The sequence below is a fragment of the Dipodomys spectabilis genome, unplaced genomic scaffold (genome assembly GCF_019054845.1).
Source record: "Dipodomys spectabilis isolate Male_0828 unplaced genomic scaffold, ASM1905484v1 ptg000459l, whole genome shotgun sequence".
Classification (NCBI taxonomy): Eukaryota; Metazoa; Chordata; class Mammalia; order Rodentia; family Heteromyidae; genus Dipodomys; species Dipodomys spectabilis.
This window is the reverse complement of record NW_024871136.1, coordinates 422468-443086: the sequence shown is the minus strand read 5'-3', so window position 1 is coordinate 443086 and position 20619 is coordinate 422468. Positions and strand designations below refer to the sequence as shown.

Genomic DNA, 20619 nt, shown 5'->3' with positions numbered 1-20619 from the left:
TTGCACATGTTAACCAAGTGCTCTACCACTAAGCAATATGACTAGTCCTGATATTTTTTTTAATGTTACATAAAGTACACAGGTCATTCAATTTCACTCTTATTTTACAATAATATATTTTAATTTTTCATTATTTTAGATTGGATTAATCAATGCCTCAAATTCTTGGTTACTGAAAACTTCGATCAGTATCTAGCACTTTCTATACACTAACAGCTCATTCTTTATTTGTTGGTGATGGATAAAAATGATGCCGTTCCTTTTATTTTTTTGGCAGTCCTGGGGCTTGTGGAGACTGTCCCTGAGCTTCTTTTACTCAAGACTAACACTCTACCATTTGAGTCACAACACTACTTCCAGCTTTTAATGTTTATCTGGTACTAAGGAATCGACCCAGGGCTTCATGCATGCTAGGCAAGCGTTCTACCACTAAGACACATTCCCAGCCCAATCCTTCATTTTTTAATGAAGTTATCTTATAGCAAATAGTTCATTTCCTAAGCAATCATAAATTTTAGAACAAATACATTTTAGATCAAATATAATTAATAAAATTATACTCTAAGATCATTTTGCCAAGAAAATGCTTGAGCATTTCATGCAAGAGTATTTTTAAGTGCCCTTATGTGAAAATTTCATGAGATATCCAACTCTATATGATTCAGAATAAAAGATGATAAAAAGAGATAACAAAAAATTAAAGCCATTTCCTCTTAACTCAGGAAGGAGACAAGGATGTCCACTCTCTCCACTTCTTTTCAATTTAGTATTAGAATGCCTAGCTACAGCAATAAGAAAAAACGCAAACATAAAAGGGATCCAAATAGGGAAAAATAAAGTAAAACTCTCCCTCTTTGCAGATGACTTGATCTTGTATTTAAAGAATCCCACGGACTGTACTCCCAAATTACGCAAACTGATTCGAAACTTTGGCAAACTACCAGGGTATAAAATTAACGCTCAAAAATCAATGGCTTGGGGCTGGGAAGGGGCTCAGTGGTAGAGCGTTTACCTTGCATGCCTGAGGCCCTGGGTTTGATTCCTCAGCACCACATAAGCAAAAAGAAAAAAGCCGGAAGTGGCACTGTAGCTCAAGTGGTAGAGCACTAGCCTTGAGCTGAAGAGCTGAGGGACAGCCCCCAGGCCCAGACATCAGGTCCCACAACCTGACCCCCCCCAAAAAAAATCAATGGCTTTTCTATATGCCAACAACGAGAAAAACATGGCTGAAATTAGGAAAGCAACTCCATTCATAATAGCCCCACAAAAAATAAAACAACTAGGAATTAACCAAAGAAGTAAAGGACCTCTATGATGAAACTTTAAAAACTTTAAAAAGGAAATCAAAACAGAGCTTAGAAAGTGGCAAAAACCCCCATGATCCTGGATTGGAAGGATCAACATCATAAAAATGGCAATACTTCCCAAGGCTATCTACAAATTCAATGCGATACTTATCAATATTCCAATCTCATTCTTCAAGGAAATAGAAGAGGCAATCCAAAAATTCATATGGAAAAATGAAAGACCCTGAATAGCAAAAACGATCCTTAACAGAAAAAACGGTGCTGGAGGAATATTAATACCATATTTCAAACTCTACTACAAAGCTATAGTAATCAAAACACCTTGATACTGGCACAAGAAGAGACCTCAGGACCAATGGAATAGAATTGAAAACCCAGAAATGAACCTACAGACCTATAGCCATCTAATCTTTGATAAGGGAGCTTAAAAAAATAGAATGGAAGAAAGACAGCTTCTTTAGTAAATGGTGCTGGCAAAATTGGTTAACTAATTGCAGAAAACTAAAGCTAGATCCTTATATATCGACTGCACTAGAATCAACTCCAAATGGATCAAAGACCTCGGAGTTAAAACAGACACTTTGAAAACATCACAGGATGGAATAGGAGAAATACTAGGTCTCTTTGGCACAGGCAGAAATTTTCTTAATAGAAACCCAGAAACACAACAAATCAAAGAAAGGTTGTACTAATGGGATTGCATGAAATTGCAGAGCTTCTGCATGGCAAAGGACATAGCTAGCAAGATAAGTAGAAAGCCCACGGATTGGGAGAAAATCTTCACTAGCCATACAACGGACAAGGGTCTCATATCTAAAATATACTTGGAACTCAAAAAATTAAATCCCCCAACAACAAATCCTCAAAGAAACAACTGCCCAATAAATAAGTGGGCTAAAGACTTAAAGAGAAACTTCTCTGCAGAGGAAAGAAGGGTGGCCAATAGACACATGAAGAAATGCTCAACCTCTCTAGCCATGAAAGAAATGCAAATCAAAACAACATTGAGATTCCACCTCACCCCAGTGAGAATGGCTATAATTAGGAACTCTAATAACAACAGATGCTGGAGGGGATGTGGACAGAAGGGAACCTTACTGCATTGTTGGTGGGAATGTAAACTTGTGCAACCACTTTGGAAAGCAGTATGGAAGTTCCTCAAAAGATTCCACTTAGAGCTCCCCTATGACCCAGAAATCCCACTTTTGGGCATTTACCCAAATGATAAACAAGACCACACTAAAGCTACCAGCACAACTATGTTTATTGCAGCATTATTTACCATAGCTGAGATATGGATCAAACCCTACTGCTCCTCAGTAGATGAATGGATCAAGAAAATGTGGTATATATATACAGTGGAATTCTATGCTTCCATCAGAAAGAATGACATTGCCCCATTTATTAGGAAATGGAAAGACTTGGAGAAAATTATATTAAGTGAAGTAAGTCAGGCCCAAAGAAACATAGGTCCCATGGTTTCCCTTATTTGCAATAACTAGTATATGTCTGAGACAAGCAGAAAAGGTCAGATATGTTGATGTTAGGTGAAATGAACCTCAAGATAAGTACTCCAATGTTTTTTTTTTACTTTTGAGTGGTTGTTTCTAACATGTTTATAAGACAATTTCTTTGTTGCTTTGTATGTCCCTCCCCCACGATATAATCCCTGCTTTCACTGTATTTGATGTTGGTATAATTTGTGGAGGGGAAGGGAAAAAACAAATCGTTTAAATAGGGATACAGGTGGACCCATTGCAACAATGAGATATACAAGTTGTTATGTCGAAAAACAAACTTTACAACTTTGGCAGGCGGCATGGAGGGGTGGTTGGGGGGGAAGGGTAAGGGGGTATATTGGTGGGGGGGCTGGATATGGGAAGGGATAGGAAGGGGAAACAAAGGAGGAGGCAGCAATGCTTGATAATAAATGTTCTCATGGGCTGAGAAGTTGGCTCAGTGGTAGAGCGCTTGCCTTGCATGCCTGAGGCCCTGGGTTCCATTCTTCAGCACCACATAAGCAAAAAGAAAAACGCCAGAAGTGGCACTGTGGCTCAAGTGGTAGAGTTCTAGCCTTGAGCAGAAGAGCTGAGGGACAGCGCCCAGGCCCAGAGTTCAGGCCTCACAATCAGATTACCCCCCCCCAAAAAAAAGAAATGTACTCATTATCTTGCCCATGTAATTGTAACTCCTCTGTACGATATTTTCATAATAAAAAATTTTAAAAAATCCAGTACTGCTTCTCATTGATCCCACTGATATGACATTCTGATTTGGACCCTCTGTATTTGTAACTTTTTCCATTACTTTAACAAAATACTTGACAGAACAACATAAACAAATGTATTTTATGTTTTGGTTCACAACTTCAGACTGCTTAGTCCTTGGCCATTTGTCCCTTGTGTTTTGGGGCCTTTTGTTGAGGCGGAATGTAATTGCAGTAGGAACATATGATGGAAACTGCTTACCTTATAGAGGACAGGAAACAAAATCTAAGGAAAGAATTGACACCAGGTATACACTTCAAACAGAAGCTCCTAAAGTTCTAGAGCACCAAAAGGTGGGGACCGGACGTTCAATACATGAGCCTATATTCAAACCGTAACAGCTTCCAAACTATTTTCTACAGTGAATGAATCATTATACATTTCCATTAGCCATGTATAAAGTTTTTTTTCTCCTATAACCTCACCAGCATTTATTGTATGTCCCCCTTCTCTTGATTATATCATTTTCTAACTGAGATAAAACGTAAATGTAGTTTTAACTTGCAATTCCTTGATAGTTAAAGATGCTGAATATTTTAATATATTTATTGGCAATTTGTACTTTTGTGATCTATCTGTTCAGTTCATTTGCCCATTTACTGTGTGCAGTAATTATTCCTTGATGTTTTATTTTTTGTCTTTTTTATATATTCTGAATTTCCATCCACAGCTGGTTAAAGAGTTCTCTTGTTCTGTAGGTTATCTCTTAACTGTTAATTGCTTATTTTATTCTTCAGAAATATTTTATTTTTCTCTGGCCTTAGTTGTTATTTCTTGATATTATTTCCTGAGCTAGTGGTGTCCTATAGTTACTATTACCTATAAGATCAAATATTAGTATATATGATATGAAACTTTTAAATTACTATAATCTTTAATTTTTACAAAATTCAACCATTTTATTTTGCTACTTGTACTTCTGGTGTCACTAAAAATATATCAAATTCAAGATGATAAATATAGACTCACTTTTTTGCAAAGTTTGTGGAATATGTAGGAATATTTGTGGAAGTTCAGAATAGAAAGACCATGGGAAGTGGCTGCTTCTGGAATCTATTATACATTTAATCATTTAATTAGCTATTAAAGCTGACATTATGTCAGTTAGCCAATTCAGAGGAATACCCTGCTGACCAGATTAGAAAGTGAAAGGGAAGAAAGTGTGGCTTGTCCACATCCCCTCTAGCATCTGTTGTTATTAGAGTTCTTGATTTTAGCCATTCTAACTGGAGTGAGCTGGTATCTCAATGTTGTTTTGATTTGCATTTCTTTTATGGCTAGGGAAGTTGAGCATGTATTCATGTGTCTATTGGCCATTCTTCTTTCCTCTTCAGAGAAGTTTCTCTTTAAGTCTTTAGCCCACTTATTTATTTGGCAGTTGTTTCTTTGAAGATTTGTTGTTGAGGGATTTAATTTTTTGAGTTCAAGGTATATTTAAGATATGAGACCATTGTCTGTTGTATGGCTAGTGAAGATCTTCTCCCAATCCATAGACTTTCTATTGATCTTGCTAGCTATGTCCTTTGCCATGCAGAAGCTCTGCAATTTCATGCAATCCCATTTGTCCAACCTTTCTTTGATTTGTTGTGTTTCTGGGTCTCTATTAAGAAAATTTCTGCCTGTGCCAAGGAGACCTAAGATTTCTCCTATTCCATCCTGTAATGTTTTCAGAGTGTCTGCTTTTTTGGTGGGAGTGTAAACTTGTTCAACCACTTTGGAAAGCAGTATGGAAGTTCCTCAAAAGACTCCACACAGAGCTCCCCTATGACCCAGCAATCCCACTTTTGGGCATTTACCCAAATGTTTACAAACAAGACCACACTAAAGCTACCAGCAGGACTACTTTTATTGCAGCCTTATTTACTATAGCTAAGATATGGAACCAACCCAGATGCCCCTCAGTAGACGAATGGATCAAGAAAATGTGATATATATACACAATGGAATTCTATGCCTCCACCCGAAAGAATGACATTGCCCCATTTGTTAGGAAATGGAAAGGCTTGGAAAAAATTATATTAAGTGAAGTAAGCCAGGCCCAAAGAAACATAGGTCCCATGGTTTCCCTTACTTGCAATATCTAGTATATGTCTGAGTCAAGCAGAAAAGGTCAGATAAGGTGATGTTAGGGAAATGAACCCTAAGATATGTATTCAAATGATTTTTTTCTTTCATGCGATTGTTTCTAACACATTTATCAGATAATTTCTTTGTTGCTTTGTATGTCCTTCCCCCACGGTATAACCCCTGCTTTCACTGTATTTGATATTGGTATAATTTGTGGAGGTGAAGGGGAAAAACACATCGTTTAAATAGGGATACAGGTGGACCCATTGCAACAATGAGATGTACAAGTCATTTTGTCGAAAATGAACTTTACAACTTTGGTGGGGGGGGGGCGGGGAAGATTGGGTGGAGGGGTTGGGGGCAGATAGGAAGGGATGGGAAAGGGAAGCAAAGGAGGTGGCTACAATGCTTGATAACAAATGTACTCATTATCTTGCCCATGTAATTGTAACCCCTCTGTACAGTGTTTTCACAATTAAAAAAATAAATAAATAAAAATCAAACAAACAAAAAACCAACAAAAAAAGAAAGTGTGGCTTGTATATTCAAACGTTAGAAACAAAAGCAAATACAAGAAATACGGTTTAACATATTTTGTTCATAATTACAGGACAGATACTAAAAACTAGAGATGTACCTTGGAAGATTATATTTAATACTCCCCACTAGATGGTTACCCTTTTTATTGTTTATTTTTATTGTTATTATTAAGAAGTTGTACAGAAGGGTTACAATTCTATAAGTCACATAGTGAGTGCAATTCTTCTTGGGCAAGATCATTGCTTCCTTCACTTTCCCTTAGTTTTCCCATGATATATTGAATATCATGACTGCGTTTGTTCACCCTTCATCCATTCCTGTGTACTCATGTTTTTTTTTTAATATGACTTCTATATGTCAAGCCCTTTTATTCATGTCTTAGATCCATTCCAAGCAAATTTTATGTCTGGTATAAGCAAGGATTTAAAATTCATTTTTTTGTATCTAGCTATTTATCCTAGATTTTCTGTTGATGGTCTTGACAGAGCTATAAAAAGTCAATTGAATATGGGTGCATACATTTGTTTCTGGTTTCTCAAATCTCTTCCACTGATCAATTGTTTGTCTTTAAGCCAGTATTACATAGTGATGATTCTTACACCTCTATTATAAAATTTTAAATCATGTTGTGTGAGTTCTCTTTAGTACTATTTCTTTTATGAGTGTTTCAAATATTCATGGTTGATTGAAATTTTATGTGAATTTAAGTTTATCTTTTTCACTTTTGTTAAAAATGGTAGCAAAAATTTAATAAGACTTGCATTGCTTATGTATATTGCTAATATACAAGTCTTCTAATATCAAGTCTTCTAATTTATGAACATAAGATGTCTTTTGATTTACTTAGATCTGTAATTTAATTTTTAAATCTGAAGCTTGAACTAACTCAGTTAAATTTATTTGCACATATTTTATTCTTTTGGTGTTATTATAAATACAATAATTTTCTTAATTTCCTATTAATATGAGGTATTTTCATGAGATTTTTTTGTATATTGAACTACCCTTACTTCTCTTGATTAAACCTTAATTGATCATAATATGAGCTACTTTAAAGTGCTACTATATTTCATTTTCCATTATTGGCTTGAATATTTCTACATCTATAGTCATATAAGATATTAGTATATAGTTTTTTTTACTTGTGATATCTTTATCTTACTTGGATATCAAATAACATTGACCTCATAGAACTTATACTCAATGCTTTGTAAGAGTTTCAGAAGAATTGATGTTAATTCTTTCTTGAATGTTTGGTAGAATTCACCAGTAAATTATATGACCTCATGTTTTTCTTTCTTGAAGGTTCTGATTACAGATTCCATCATTACCTGTTAATGATTTGTTTAGATATTTTACTTCCTCTCAATTCAATGTTGATGGGTCATACATTTATAAAACTTCATCCATTTCTTCAAGCATCCTCAAATAATGTTCATAGTAGCCTTTTATGATCTTTGTATTACAGAAATTCAGTGACATGACACCAGTACCAGTTAAGTACTGGTAAGGACCTCATGACAGATAGCATTACAATGGAGGGAGAAAGTGCAAGGTGAGAATTCATATGGTGAGATAAAAAGGGAAAGAGGAAATAGAAGATTTTTATTATAAGCAAAATAGGTCTAAATTTGGGCAATTCGATAACATGAACTCTCAATACTGTTAATTTAGAGCTATCTTATTATTGTATTGTCAAAGTAAATTAATATATAGGGCACTGGTGGCTCACGCCTATAATCCTAGCTACTCAGGAGGCTGAGATCTGAAGATCGCGGTTCAAAAGCCAGCCTGGGCAGGAAAGTCCATGAGACTCTTATCTCCAATAAACCACTCAAAAACCCAAAGTGACACTGTCGCTCAAGTGTAGAGCACTCTCCTTGAGCTGAAGAGCACAGGGACAGTGCTCAGGCCCAGAGTTCAAGCCCCACAACGGATCAAAAAACAAACAACAACAACAACAAAACCCAAAAACCCCAATGTCTGGGCTGGGAAGGTGGCTCAGTGGTAGAACGCTTGCCTTGCATGAATGAGGCCCTGGGTTCAATTCCTCAGCACCACATAAGCAGAAAAAAAAGCCAGAAGTGGAGCTATGGCTCAAGTGGTAGTGTGCTAGCATTCAGCTGAAGAGCTGAGGGACAACGCTCAGGCCCAGAGATCAGTTCCCACGACCAGACACACACCCCCCAAAAAAAGTAAATTAATGTAATTATCTTCCCTCACATTGGGATGTCTGGACATGAGGATGGCAGGATAATTTCCTGATATGCTTATACACCCATATTCAATTGACTTTTTATAGCTCTGTCAAGACCATCAACAGAAAATGTTAGGATAAATAGCTCTCTCTCTCTGTATATATATATAGAGAGAGATAGATAGATAGATAGATAGATAATCAAACTGTTTTGTCTCACACCTGTGGCCAGATCAAATGTTAGGTTTTTATGATCATATTTGTTTTATACTCATTGCCAAAGTTTTCCCGACAGATAAGAACAGAGTTAAGTAACATTTTATTATAAGCCTTTTGGAGTTTAATTACATTTTACAAAAGCAGCTCACACTTTTAGGACTTTGTTGTACTTTATTAACAGTAAAAATGCTTAGTGCATGTTAGGAAAGGCAGCTCCCTTTAACACACTTGTCTCCAACTGGCCAAGTCCCAGCAGGAAGGCTCTTACTACTTAACAAGCAGATAATCATGCCATGTTATTGACTTACAAAGCCATGAGCTAAATATATCTATTTTACTTTAGAAAAAAAGAAAAATATAATGTTCAAAACAAAAGACTGTGGAATAAAAAAAGACTCTATAAAATGCAATGGGAATAAAGGAAATAAGAATTTAAAGGCAAATGGCTACCAAGGTTCAGATTCATTTCACAGAACCATTGGTCATACACAGGTTTAGTGGGAACAAATGTAAGCTAATAAACAGGAATGCTGTCTCCTGATGTACTTACTATGTATCCTACTATGTACATACATAGTGCACACACAACAAAGTACACTGGCTGGTAGAAGATCCCAACTAGTAAAGGGTTTACCACTAATTTCATTCCTTAGTGGAGGTTATGCAAAACATATTTTATCAAATATATCTTATAATTGCATACAAAATATGGATATAGATAAGGATGACTATATATATTGCCAAAATTCTAGTTAAATTTTGTTGTTGGATTGACATTGTGAGAGATATGTAAAATTATCTCTATGCCTTAGTGCCCAACTACTTAGTTTGATACTATGCTTACTGCATTCATCTACAATTTTGACTTATGAACTTTTTCTCCTTTCTGTCCAGCTATCTTTTTAGCTCTGCACTTCTAAGATAGCTACAGGTCCATTTTTGGTAACAAGACAGTTCTTCCTAATTACATTCTATGGTCAGTTTCCTATTTTGCTTTATTTTTAAATGAATATCTTCTTGTTTTATCTATTCCTTAATGAAAAATAGAGAAATATAGTCAATAACTAAGAGCTGTTGGAAGTGAATGTGATTAGTGTTATTTGCATAAGCCTACAGTACATTCCCCTTCAGTTTCACAAATCGCTGCAGAATATTCATGTCCAATTTTTGGTTTACTTAACAAAGATTTGTAGAGAGCAGGAAGTACCAAACATGAACCTGGGATGCCATTATTCAGTGATTCCCTAAAATAGCTAATGACACTAGGTTTGTATATGATATGAATAATGGCATGATTATGTTGGCATGGAAGAAAATCAAATTTTTTCCATAACTAGCTATGATGCAGATATATCTTGGCTCCACAGGGGCTGTGACTCAAATTTAAGTGGTAAAACGTACACTATAGTCTATTTTATTATCTGAAAATCTATAATTTCTAAGATATTTTTTAAAACACACAAAAAATAATGTTCTTTATAAAAAGGCTGGGAAAGTATAAAGACTGTCCAGTGATTACTGCTCTTTCTAAAAGGGCAAGTTATTCCTAGATTTATCTGGTCTCACAAACAGGTTTTCACAGAAAAGCCAGTTGTATATTTCTCTGTTTTAAGATAAAGATAGCTATATGGCATAGTAGGTATCAGAAAGAGATTACATTTGCTGACTCCTTATGACTATGAACCTGGTTTATTTTGCATAGGTTTTCTAATTTTAAGATAATAAACCAAGCCCCAAGGATTAAGTACCTTGCCTCATATTAGGAAGATACATAACTAACTTGCAAATTTCTTTCTAGAGTTCTAGACTTTCTAGATTTCTTCTACTTTACACTGAAGAAAGTATTGTAACTTGTTTGTTGTTACCTAAGCCCCCTAGTACATGTCCTTCATAATCTGAATCTCTGATACTTATGCCTTCTAATTTTTAAGTTTTGGGCAATGGGAACTTTTATGTAAGTTAGTGATAGAGCTTCTGTGATATTTTGTTTACTTCTAGTTTGCTCTTGTACACAGATTAACAACCATCTCTCTTTTTCAGTGAGAGTACTACCTGCTAAGTTTAAAGAAAAAGCTTATTTAAGTCTGTCCAAAAGAATGTCAGTGTTATTCCAGAAAAATCATTAAGGAGACTAGTTATCTGCACTTAATGCAGCTTTTAAGCTGCTCTATGATAAGAATTTTTTTAAATTTCTTGTCAGTATAAAGGAATGTTCCATTACATTTCCCTACTAGAGCATTTTAATTAATTAATTGAAACTGCTTGTGAGACAAATGAAATCTTAACTGAGCAATGTCAATTAAAGCCTAAGAGTTCCCTGTTGATCTTGTAAGAAAAGTTAAGCCATATAAGACAGCTAAACGCTGGAATGTTGTTTGTGGTAGAGCTCATAGCCTAGCACATGCATAGTACTAGATTTGAATCCCAGTGAGTTTTCATTATTACAGTGCCTTTGGAAGTGTTGGGTCAGAGGTTTGGATGACAATGCAGATAGTCTAATTTATTGTGGTTCACTTGCAATTTTTTCCCTTTAAGATAGAGAACATGAAATTTTGAATCTGATGATGCTATGCTTTAAAAGCAAACCATGTTTCCCAGTCAGCCATGCAATCATGAAGAACAACAACTAAGATTCAATAGCTTCCTATGGAGCTAAGCTATAATGTTCAGTAGGTTATGTATAGTAAATGCATTTTTGAATTAAAATGATTTTACATTGGGTTCATTGATAAACAACTCCAATGCAAGAGCAGTTAGGGGTGATCTGGCTGTAACATTTGTCACCCATTGATTGCCAGGGTTGATTGCACTGACCTAGCTGATTAGGTGGGTGTCCCCTTCCTCCCTCACCACTCCATGTGTGTCCCTCCTGAAGCTGTGTGCTTGGTCCAAGAGGATGACCATCCCTGATAGAAGAGAATTGCTTTTCAGTCAAGGGTATATGAGAAGCTGCACTCCCCTGCTAGAATCTCCAAATAAGCTCTCATGGTGAATACTTTTGATCAGAGGCTAGAGATCTAAGAGCAGGCTTAATACCCCCAAAAGCATCTTTCAGTCCAAGTCCAAACAATAGACAAGACCAATGTGTCAGCTCAAAAAAACAAGAGGAAGCCAGACACTGGTGACTCACGCCTGTAATCCTAGCTACTCAAGAGACTGAGATCTGAGGATCACGGTTGAAAGCCAGCCTGGGCAGGAAAAGTCCATGAGACTCCTATCTCCAATAAACCACCAGAAAACCAGAAGTGGTGCTGTGGCTCAAGTAGTAGAATAATTGCCTTGAGCTGAAGAGTTGAGGGACAGAGCCCAAACACAGATTTCAAGCCCCACGACAGACAAAAACAAACAAACAAACGAATGAAAAGACAGGAGGAATTTTATCATGATCAAGCCTTTTGTTCAATACAGATCTTCAATTGCATGACTGAAGCCCACCCATATTAAGAAGGGCAATCTCAGTCTATGTTAATCTCCTTCAGAAAGAACTTAATAGGCATACTCAAAACAATCATTGACCAAATATCTAGGCAGCTCGTGATCCATTTAAATTGACAACCATGACAGAGATATATTTCATATATCCAAGGCATAGAGATGATCAGAATATAAAAGATACTCTCTTATTCAAAAGTGTACATATAAAATATATTTTGTACCATTTATCAACAAAATCAAATAAATCAAATACATAATGGACAAAAAAAACCTGAATATGTGTTGCTCCAAAAAATACATAAAAATGCCAATAAGCATAAGAAAAAATGCTCAAAAATATTAATCATCAGAGAAATGCAAATCCAAACTACATTGTGATATTAGCTCACACTAAAACAGAGACAGAAAATAACAAATGTTGCTATGGATATGAATAAATCATCTATATGCAGTTACTAGGAATGTAGAATGGTACAGCTGCCATAGAATAATAATATGGATGTATCTCAAACAAGTAAAAATAATAGTACCATTAGATCTAGCAATAAACCTTTGGTAATATATCCACAACTAAGTGAAATAAGGATCTCGAAAACATATTTGTATATCTATGACCATAGCAGAAATTATTCAGAACAGGTTGAAGATAGAAACAACCCAAATATCCATCAATAGTAGATGATTCGTAACCACTTACAATGGACTATTGTTCATCCTCAGAAAAACAAGGAGCCTGGCACTAGTGACTCACACCTGTAATCTTAGCTACTCAGGAGGCTGCAGTCTAAGGATCACAGTTCAAAACAACCCAGGCAGGAAAATCTGTGAGACTCTTATCTCCACTAAACTACCAAAAAGTCTGTAGTTGAGTTGTGGCTCAAGTGGTTGAGTGGTAATCTCGAACAAAGAAGTTCAAGGATAGTGCCTGTCACAGACCGGCTCTGTCGGGACAATGGAGGACACCTAGTGGAGGAACTGGAATAGGTGGGGAGATGGCAAACAGACAACTCACACACAAGAGGAGTGGATGCTGAGTGCGATTTAATGCAGAGGATAACAAGCTTTTATAGCAAAAGTCTCCATGAGAAAGGGCAAAAGGTTACACAATCTTGCTACAAGGCTTCATTCTTGGGTGGTCACCAGCTGGTCGCCTGATCTTGTTTTTTAGATGACGAGCTATGAAGATAGGCACTTGTTTTCGGCTTTACCTCTATTTTTAAGAAATACAATGGATTTCGATGTTTATCACCAATTAACCATTAACAAGAGCATATGGGCAAGGTGCTGAACAGAAAGGCATGAACTCTAGTACTTCATAGTTACTTTTGTTTAGTTTTGTACTTTATACGTTTTAAATCTTTTCTAAGCAATTGTGCTTAGAGGGTTTCCTATTTGTGGCCAAAAATCATGATATTCAGTATACTTAGTTAAATCTGGCCATATATCAAATTTAAGCTCATAGTGTCTTTTCTGTATCCCTTTCACATAATCATTTACTCTTTTCTATAGAAGCCTTAACTGTCTCATAAGATCTTTCTTGTTCCTTCTTTAATAGTAAGCACCAAGGAGGCCTAGATCTAGCAAGTCTCTCAGTAAATGAAAGAGAGTAATAGGAAGTTCTTTCTCCTAAGTAGTTTACCCAACGGTTGCCATCCTTATTATACACACCTGTAACAGGCTATGGATCTGGAGGAAGTCTCTGGGGTCCTCTAGATAATGGAGGATCCCACCATTTTCCTCTGATAAGCCATTGCCACCTTTTATCTACCAACCTTTTTAGGAATCTTATTTAGCTTTTGGTCTAAATATCCCTCTACATCTTTCTTATCTACAGGGTATCTATATGAATCTATTGTATATGTTTTAGGATTAAAGGGAAGTCTCCAATAGCCATACACTCTTTCTGCTCTAGCCGTGCCTACAGCTTCTTGTAAATCTCTTACAAACAATTCCTTCTGCTGAAGTGATGTCATGAAACCCCCAATACCTTTATATTTACTTATGACTTGTCTACTAGCCTCCATAAGAGGGGCTTTCAGGGTAGCACTTAACTCTGGTGAGTTAGTCATATTCTCAGGACACTCATCAGATGTTGGAGTCGTCATCACTTTTAAGAAAGAGCCTTGAATAAGGGAACGTTGAACATGAGTAAGTACAGTAAGCAGCAGGAACAGTAAAAGATTAATAGGCGCCCCTATACAGCGAAGAAAAGAAAAACAGCAACACATCTTTCCCAGGGGCTTGCCAGCCTTTTCCAGGAGGTAGGCCTCTTTGAAGCCCCATTCTCAGATCTGAAAGCAGGTTTCCCATGCTAAGCAGACTCCACCGGAGTAGGCGTGGCAAGTGCCCAGGTCCTGAGTTCAAGACCCAGAACCAGCACAAAAATTAAAAACAAATAAAAAAAACAAGGAAGCCTGGAGCTGGTGGCTTATAGCTGAAATCTTCTTGGCTACTCAGGAGGCTGGGATCAGAAGATAATAATTTGAAGACAGCATAACAGGAAAGTCTTTGAGACTTTGTCTTCACTTAACCATCAAAAGCCCAAAGTGGAGTTGTGACTCAAGTGGTAGAGTCTTAGCCTTGGGCAAAAGAATTTAAGGACAGTACCCAAGGCCTTGAGTTCAAGTTGCAGGACCAGCAAGCCTACGTGCGCGCATGCGTGCGCACCCACACCCCCCCCCCACACACACAAATAAAACTAAGAGACATTCTCACACATACTATTATTTGGAAGAATTTTTGAGGCTATATGCTAACTGAAATAAACCAGTACTTAATGAAAATACTTATGCTTCCACTGCAGTGAGCTTTGTAGAGTAGTTAGGTCTGTAGAAATGCATGGAGCTGGAGTTGAGAGAAATAAAGAGTTCACTAATGGGAATAAAAACGTTGTAGAGATTACAATATGAGCATATTTTAATGCTACTGAACTACAAGTGATTAAAGTGATCATTTTATATATATTTTACTATGATTTGAAAAAAATATTCAAGTTAAACTTTTTCCCCAAGAAATATAGTGCAATTTTTACATTTTTTCAAAATTTACTTTTTTGTTATTACAAAGATTATGTACAGAGGGACTACAATTACATGAGTCAGATAGTGAGTATATTTCCTTTCATACAGTGTAAAGTGTCTTCTGTTCCTTTATTCTCTCCCAGTTTGTCCCTTCTCTCTCTGGGCCTCTTTTTTTTTTTTTGTCGGTTGTGGGGCCTGAACTCTGGGCCTGGGCGCTGTCCTTCAGCTCTTCAGCTGTAGACTAGCGCTTTACCACTTGAGCCTCAGCCCCACTTCCAGCTTTTTCTGCTTATGTGGTGCTGAGGAATCGAACCCAGGGCCTCATGCATGCAAGGCAAGCACTCTACCACTGAGCTACTTTCCCAGCCCTGTCCCTTCTCTCTCTACTCATGATTTGTATAGTTTCCATTCATCAATGTCCAGTGAGCTCCACTGCTGCACTTTTTATCCTTTTTTCCCCCCTCAAGGTTTTTTCTTTAATTTTTAAATAGTTGTAGAAAGGGAAGAGGATTCTTTTGGAGGGCCTGATATTCAATATCTTAATTTACATAAGTAAACATGTTCACTGAAAACAGAGATTATATCAATGATTAAACTGCGTGAAATAGCATGAAATTTTCTAAAAATCTTTTACAAAATTTAGAGGCAGATTGCATTTCTAATAATAGAAAAGTGTACTCGACATGATTTTAAAATATTATTTGCATGAAAGATAGCACCCTAACACGTTTTACAGTTTGGCCATTTGAGGAGTATAACATTTTTTAATGAAGAAAATAGTGATTCTTTAAGCATTGCAAAGAAAAAAACATTAATGCATGTGGTCTCTATATATTTAAATGAAGAATTGTAATCCAAAAATATAAACGAAAAAAACAAACAAACAAAAATATAAATGAAAACATTTTCACTATATAAAAAATCACAAAGTCAAATAAAGCCTAGCATTGATTAAGACAGAGAAAACAAAAACTTTTATGCATTTTGGACCTCATTACAAATTACTTAAACTAGTATGTGTAGGTTTTTAGTTCCAGAACCCTCCAGGGATGTGCAAGTAGGTTATATAAAATCTTACAGTCTTGACCATGACTGGTTGCATAATGAGTACAACACAATGAAAACCACCAAATGTTTGAGAAGATGGAGGAGAATAGTAATATAGTGGAGGAGGTGATTGTGTTCAAAGTGCACATATGGAACTAGCACAATGAAATCCTCTCATAATTATAAATATAGATTAACTTAAAATAAAATAAATAAATAAGCCAAATGTTGTGATGCATGCCTGCAATCCTCGTGATTTTGTAGGCAGAGGTAAGAGAATCATGGTCTAAGGCCAGCATAAGCAAAAGTGAACAATCCTATCTGAAAAATAAAGTGGAAGGGGGGAGGCATAACTGAAGTGGTAGAGCACTAGCTTAGCAAATGCAAAGCCTTGAGTTCAATCTCCTGTACTACCAAAAAAGTGGAAAGTCTTTTCTTTGCATATAACATATGCTTTCATCCCACATACTTTATCTTATATCTAGATGTTTTAAAACAATGTCTGATATATTGTAAATGCTGTGTAAATATTTCTTATGTGGTGTTGTTTAGGGAACAATGACAAGAAAAGAAGAAGCTTGTTCAACACAAACAGGAGCCTGATTGGCCCAATTCCATAGCTACACGACTAAGACACAGGTTGCACCATATCCATGGGAAGTGGGGTTTCTCCACTTTCTTATTACTATAAAGCCTTCCTTTCACAGACTTAGCTTGTTCAACTTGGTTCCTCAGTACAAACTCATTTGATTAGTGGCGCACATGAGTAATACTAGTCCTCAAGAAATTGGGGCAAGTGCATTGTGTATTTTGAGACTAGCCTGGGCTACCGTGAGATCCTGCCTCAAAAATAAATATCTAGTTCGCAGAAGCAGATCTTGCAAAAGTGGCAGTCAGGGATAGAGGTAGATAAATAGTTGATGTTCAATAAGTATAGAATTTCAGTTATGTGAAATGAGTATGTTCTTGAGAATTTTCTCTACAGCTTTGGGCCTTAAATTTTTAAGAAGTTTAATATCATGTTGAGTATTCTTAATACACACAAAAACATTGAGGTATATCTATATATGTTGATACAGAAAGATTATTACAGTATTCCATGAAGTGGAAAAGTTTAAAATTTTAATATGAAATACAAGAAGTTTTTCAGGTATACATGCATTTTAAAAAATTATTGTCAAGGTGATGTACAAAGAGGTTACAGTTACATGAGTCAAGTAATGAGTACTTTTCCTTTTGAATCATGTCACCCCTCATTCTCCCTCATTCTCTCCTAGTTTTTCCCCTCCTGACTTCTCTCCTCCTCTAAGTTGTATAGTTCATTTCCAGTAAAGTGTCTGGTGAGTTTCACTCCTGAAATGATTCACCCTTTGTCCCACTTTTTCTTTTTCTTTCTTTCTTTCTTTTTCTTTTCTTTTTTTTTTTTTTTTGAACTCTGGGCTTGGGCACTGTCCCTGTGCTTTTCAGCTCAAAGCGAGTGCTCTACCACTTGAGCCACAGTGTCACTTCCGGTTTTCTAGTGGTTTATTGGAGATAAGAGTCTCACAGACTTTCCTGCCCAGGCTGGCTTTGAATTGTGATCCTCAGATCTCAGCCTCCTGAGTACCTAGGATTACAGGCATGAGCCACCAGCGCCTGGCTTGTTCCACTGTTTCTGTGCTTCCATTGGTGCTTGAATTCATGGCCTCATGTACTCACTTGGTTTTTTTCACACACGGCTGCTATACTTAGATTTGAGCTACACCTTCACTTCTGGCTTTTTGGTAGTTAATTGAAGATATGGGTCTCTTGAACTTTCCTGCCCAGGTTAGCTTTGAATTGTGATCCTCAAATCTCAGCCCCCTGAGTAGTTAGCATTACAAACATGAGCCACTAACACCTAGCTATATACGTGCATTTTTATCCTGAAATACTACTGAAGAAATTACTGTTAATTGTTGTCTTTGGTGTCAGAATTATGGGTTTGCAAGTTACGAAGACAGACTGTGGTTTATTCTTTGATTTTTTCATTCTATGACTTTTTGATTGTTTTACTGTTTTATTTCAAGGAATGGAGTACAGCTCAATCATAGAGAAAAATTAAAACAGTTAAAAGACATGGGCACTGCTATTTAAGGATATCATAATCTAGTCGAAATAAACTTTCATAACACATGTTTGATATCTCCAGAGAATGGACCAGTGTTTAAACTGGCAATTTGCATAGGGCAGGAAGTGAATTCACAAGGATAACAGAGAGGAGGATGAGGGATGTATTAGTTTAGTTAGAAAACTTTAACTGTTTTCATTTCAAATGAGTTTCATGTACATACAAATGTATAGTTTAATTTCATTGTTTTGTTGTTGTTGTTGTTTTGTTTTATGTAGCCAAACTAGCCTCAAACTCACAGTCTTCTCAACTCAGCTTTCTGAGTGCTGGGATTATGAGTGAGTACTGACACGTTGGGCTTTGGTAACTTGGTAATCCTCAGAGTTTAATCACCTAGTGTAATTTTAATAGCAAAGTGAAGAATGAAATGTCCTTGTAGCTGATGAAAAATCAGATTTCTGTCTATTCAGTTACCAAAGAAGCCAAGTGAAGTCAACGCAATTATCTGCTTTCTTGAGCCAAGCTTCATATTTATCTCTTTGCTGGAATGTTAATCTTCACAAAATGGACACAATGATTACCTGTTTTCTTTACTAGGGGCTGAGATTTAGGCTTTAGGGAAGAATGGGACTGACTGAAAGACCAAAGTGACTTCACAGGCTTCCTTAGGGGAGAATTCACCTTCTCTTTTAAATGTGCACTTTTCTTTCTCCTCTAAATGGGTATTTGCAGTTTTAATGCTGATTGATTTTTATTACCTTATTTATTTTCTTATTTAAAACATGCTCTTAGGAGCTTTAAAAATAACTGCTCTTCTCCCATAAGCTTCTAATTAATAGGCATTGTCATAATAGGTCGCCTTTAGCATTGCTAATGCTAAGATCCCAGCACATTTCCAGCAAATCAAATAAGGTTTTATTTAGTTCAATTTAAAGGATGAATCAGTGTTAGATGTCCTCTAAATGAATTACAAATTAATTGGCTGAGTGAGTTCTGTGTTGGGTTCATCATTCCTTCCATTCTGACAGTAATATAGGTTAACTTTCACTAGAGAATTTGGTTCAGTGGAAAATTATGGGAATATTTATGCTAGTTTTATGATGAATTACTTGAATCTACCTAAATTCTTGTATCTATTTTTGCTCTTGGTTTGGAGAAGTTTAGCTCCACAACTATTATTATATCAGTGTGGGCTGAATACCTAATATGACTTTTATGTTATAAACAAATTCAAGGGTTATTCCACTTGATTAAAGAAACTTGGATGCCATGTTTTGAATCTCTTAATGGGAACATATAATGTATTATTAGTACTTATAATAAATGTTACTTTTAAGCAAAGAGGAACAGAGTTAGCTGATAATCAAATTTATTAGTACACACAAACACACATCTTTTCCTCATAATCTCAAAATTCATATATTACTTTCCCCTCCACTGCTAAACAAAAGCCCTTTACAAAAGATTGTAGCTTTAAAATGTGTTCATTGTTTAGTGTTGCATGATTAACTATTCTAACTCTTTTTAAAGTCATTTCATATTCTGTATGTATAATTTTCCAGTGTTACCTGAATCTGGTGTTCAAATTTTATTTAGTGGGGAAATGTTAAAAAAAAGTTTATGTATAGGAAGTATTGGATTATCCTCTGTGTGAGACCAGATCATCAGGTAGCAACAGAATCTCAGAGCTTGCACCATGATTTGCAGAATTTATCTTTGACACACACTGTCTCTCTCCCATACACACACATGCACACACACACACACACACACACACACACAGAAGTCTTGTTTGCTGCCTCTCCTCTCTTTCTTCTCTACCTCCTACTTCCTCTATTTCTTCTCTCTCATCACAAATATGCACACACACACACACACACACACACACACACACACACACACAGCACAGAGCTATGTAGGATATATATTTTTATTTAAAGTCCATTTTTAGATTTTTCCCCACCACCTCTTGAGATAATTGGAACCATCATATGGATAAAACCACTATTTAAAAAACAGAGATATTTCTAACTTTGCCTTGTACTCAGTGGCCTATCAAATGACTTCTTTGACCTTTCTTTTCCTGATTCTTTATCAGCAAAATGAAGGTCATTATTCTATCACGTTTCTAATTCATTTCCTATGGATGCCTCCAGGACTCATTGAATGAAGCAATGTAGTTACCTTATGGTTTATTGGATTTCTTTAAAACCTAAAAACAAAAGGATTAGGATTACTATAAAATTTTATGAAGCCATAAGTATGATTGTACTTTACTACATTATTCTCTTAATTTTACTTATTTATCTTAAATAATATTAATACTATTAGGAGATTAATGTTTTAGTTTATATGACAAATCAAAAGATGACATGCTGATGTTATCCTCTTTTATTTTGAGCTATGTGTGATACACAAATGTCCATCTGCA

General features: G+C 36.0%; 1 protein-coding gene across 2 annotated transcripts in view; it reads left to right on the top strand.

Moving 5' to 3' along the window:
- Hdx (highly divergent homeobox) overlaps positions 1–20619 on the top strand; it is a 128797-nt gene that overhangs the window by 67058 nt on the left and 41120 nt on the right. The gene's annotated exons all lie outside the window — the stretch shown is intronic.